Source organism: Marmota marmota, unplaced genomic scaffold (assembly GCF_001458135.2).
Source record: "Marmota marmota marmota unplaced genomic scaffold, marMar, whole genome shotgun sequence".
In the NCBI taxonomy this organism is placed as follows: Eukaryota; Metazoa; Chordata; class Mammalia; order Rodentia; family Sciuridae; genus Marmota; species Marmota marmota.
This window is the reverse complement of record NW_025999932.1, coordinates 41714536-41718787: the sequence shown is the minus strand read 5'-3', so window position 1 is coordinate 41718787 and position 4252 is coordinate 41714536.

Sequence of the window (4252 nt, the reverse complement as noted above, 5' to 3'; positions counted from 1 at the left end):
GAGCGGACGGTGCGAGCCTCTCTCGTCCTCTTCTCCGCGGCCGGCTCGTCACCCTGCTGCTCCCGCGGCCGAACGGGAGGGGGCCGCGGGCGGCGGCGGCGGCGGCTCCTTTCTCGGCGGCGTTGGTGGCCAGACGGGCTGGTGCAGCGACTGCAGCCGACGCCGTTCAAAGGAACGAGAGGTGGGGTTGGTCGGTGTCGGCAGAAGAGGCGGGGGAGTGGGTGGGTGCCGAGGGAGGGTGTCGGGTGGGGTGGGGGCTGTGGTGGTTGTTACTAGTGCTCTTCTCCAGCTCCACCGTATCCCCCAGCCTCTCGCGGCTTCGGGAGAGGAGGGACCAGTGCCCGAGCGCAGGAGGAGGAGGGGCGACCGCCGGCGAAGAGGCGGCGGCGGCGGCGGCAGCGAAGGGGGAGGGGACAGGCGGAGGAGACGAAGGGAAGATGGCGTCTGCGCATGCGCTCAGGCGCCGCAGACATAAAGCCGGGTCCGGCAGGGAAGGAGGCGGCGGGTCTTCGGACCCTGCCGAGCGCCGGATCTTTTCACGGAAATTGCCGAAGGCTAGCGGAGGCGCCGACGCCGGGGGCGGTGGGGGAGGGGAACTTCACCGAGGGAGCGGATCCGGGTCGCACCTTGTGATTCTGCCTGGTGGGGCAGGGTGCGGGGCCGCGGCCGCGCGCTCAGGTTAGGTGTGTCCGCTCTTTTCTTACACGCGGCCGGTGCGCGCGACCCACGGGCCGAGGAGGGGGCGCGGCGGGAGGGGCCCGCCGAGGCTGCCAGAGCGCGGGTCTCGAGTGTGCGCGCCTTGGGTGGTGTCCCCCGCCTGCGGAATGGCTAATGAGGCTTTTCTCCGCAGCAACAGCATCACGAGTTTTAGTTCCCAGGAGCCCCGCCGCTGCCACGACATGAGTCAGGCTTTCTTCCTTTGCTCGTGGCGGAGCCCTGCTCCCGGTCGCCGCACCTGGGCTTGCCCCCGGCGAGCGCTGCCCTCGCCCCTTCAGAGAATACCCCAACGCCGGTAGCTCCCGGGCCCCACCAAAGGCGGTGGCTCCCAGCGATAGGTGTTGCCTTTTGTGCAATGCAGTTATGGCAGCCATGCGGTCCCCTCACCCTTCGACGGGCAGGGGCGAGGCAGCCAGCAGATGGTGCAGATGTTTGCAGCTAACTGCCTTAGCTCCTTCAGGGTGGGCTCTTCTCTGCAAAGGGAGTGGTTGCAATCCATAAGTACCTGGAGGGAGGTACCTGGAGCCGGCTAGTTCAGTAAACCGACTGACCTCAACAGGTGGAGCTTATCTCAAGCAGTGATGGCTTTTTTGTTCAAGCTGTGGCCCTACAGATTTGACCTAAAAGGCAAGGTGACCTGATCATGGTGGCAACACAGGTGAAATGGTAAATGAAGAATGCCTTTTAGGGTTAGAAAAGTAAAAATGTCACCTTCTAAACATATACTTTATGGTTCTGAGCATAGTTCTACAAAAGCAACTTCAGTTTTTTTAATTTATTGTAATTTGTTGTATATGACAGCAGAATGCATTTCAGTTCATATTATACATATATAGCACAATTTTTCATATCTCGGTTGTGCGAAACGTAGATTTCGTGTCTTCATACATGTACTTAGAGCAACTTTAGTTTTTATTGGGAGCAATTCACTGGAATTTGCTTCCCTGACACTACCTCCTTCTAAACAGTCCTTACTACTGAGAATATACTTCTTGTGCAGGGGTTAAAAACAACAAAGGAAGCCGAAAGACATTAGGTGGAAAAAAAAATTAATCAAGATTGTTGTAAGACTATGCTTAACAGATAGACTTCTGATTTTGTTAAATCTCCAACCCTGTTTCGGGAGCTTGTTAACACAAAAACAAGTTGTAGGGTTTTGATAGAATTCTAATTGTCCATTCAACATGTTACCTTTGGTTTTCTCTGAACTTTTGCCCTCATTCCATCCCTCAAAAAATTAAAAATGTTTAAAAAGTTTAAAATGTCACCATTTACTTTTTGAATAGAAATACCTCCTTAGATGTCCATTGTCTGTCCTGTATCAAACTCTAGTACGTGTTGCTTTACCTGTTGTCTCCCCCAGGAAACGGAAAAGGTAGGCCTGTATTTTTTTTTTACTTTAAATTGCTAATGTTGAGCTCAGTGCTAAATACAAAGTGTGATCACAAATATTTGGATTGGTATGGTAATAAAAATTAAGTACATTTGAGAAGATTTTAATTCTTGAGATAATTTCTTTAACATGTAAATGAATGTATTTTTTAAATAATAATAGACATTGTGGAGGGCTGGGGTTGTGGCTCAATGGTAGAGCACTTGTCTGGCAAGCACAAGTTAAAAAAATAAATGAGTGAAATAAAGGTATTGTGTCCAATTATAAAATAAATATTTTTAAAAAAAGATATTGTGTGTTTTATCAAAATAAATATTTTTAATTTTCCAACTTTTATTGAAAGTGATATGCATGGATAATGACTGCCACCCTTGTTGAAATGCAAATTTGACATGCTTTTCATCAGTTTCTGAATGAAAAATAGAAACTATCTTAGCCAGTTGAAAATGCAATGGATTAAAAAATAAAAGAAAAAGAAAATGCATGGAATATAGAGTGAAAGAAAATGCTCTTGATCTCTCAAAATGTTGCCTAGTTTTAAATTACCCCAAACAGCAGTTTCCACCCTTTGGGCCACCTAAATACTCACCATGATCATGCTGTTATGACTGAAAAAATGTATAAAATATATGTGTTACCGAAAGTTGCAGGAATAAAAGGAGTTGTTGAGATATGCCTCTAAGAAGCATACTTTTTCCCATAACCAATACCAAAAGTATTTATTATTTGGGGATGTTTTGGTAAGGGAGTAGGCTTGGGGCCTATTATTTCTTTTAAAAGAAAAGTTAAAAAAAAAAAAAAAACCTTCCAGGATAACATAAAACATAAGAAATTAGGTCTTTTCAAATATATTTAATTTTGTCTTCCCTAACAATTTCAAACTCCTGTTTAGGCTGCATCAGTTCCCACTAAATTACGAATAATTCTGTGATTAGGGAAATCTGAATTTCAAAACTTTGTCTCTCCCTGTTCCCCTTCTTCTCTCACCTTAATTTCTATAGCCAACCCCCAATACAGGAACATGAATGCAGTCCTCCCTCGGTTTCCATGGGGCATTGGTTCCAAGACCCTCCTCAATTAGGAAGAATCCAAAGATGCTCAAGTCCCATAGAAAATGGTGCAGTACTCTGTATAACCTATTGCAAGTCCTCCCATATGCTCTAAATCATCTCAGGATTACTTATAATACCTAATATACTGTAAATGAGATGTAAATAGTTGTTATATAGTGTCATTTGTTGAATAATGAGATCTGAAACAGTTAAATATAGATATAATTTCTTTCTGAATATTTTTAATTCTTGTTTGAATCCAGATATATGGAACCCATGAATGTAGAAGGGCTTAGTATGCATTTAAAAAGCAAAAAGCTTCTGAATAGCCAGGTTTTATTAAGTTATCAACTTTTAATTAAAAAGGTCCAGATTTTTTTTACATTAGTATTAAATGTGTACAACTATGTGTAGAAAGTTATTAAATCCTTTGAACACAGTATGCTTAGAGCTCTCCTTTACCTCCCTCACCTCCTACCCCCCAGGACTCATCCTTGAGCTACATCCCCAAGCTCTTTTTGTTTTACGAGGCAGGGATTCACTGAGTTGCCCACCCTGGTGCAAATTGTTGTCTTCCTGCTTTAACCTCCCTAGTAGCTAGGATGCCAGACGTGTGCCACCGTGCCTGGCTCTCCTTTGCTTTTTAAAAGACTCTGTTTTCATTCTGAAGCTGTACCTCTGAATTACTTTCTGTTAACTAAAAGATTTACCGTACTTCAGTGTTCACTTAAGTCTTGTTGCAATATTATAAGCCAGCCTGTATATTTGGCTATATTTAGTATGTATTCTTCCATAAAATAGAAAAATTAATGAATATTAGAATGCAGTTTACCTATTTGTGAGAACTGCAAAATGGGTCAATATTTAAAACCAAATAATTCTCTGATAATAATGCCCTCAAAAGGCAGGAAGCAAATACCTTCACCCAGAATGGCTGTGAGTTGCAGCAAAAATTGATATTAGAGAAAAGTGTGCAGAAAATATGTCAGCATTCCATTTCAGTAATTATTCTGCTTATTTGTAACTTTATTATCTAAAAAGAGTAAAATGTTTAAATGTGAGTTATAAACATAAAAGAAATCATATTTTT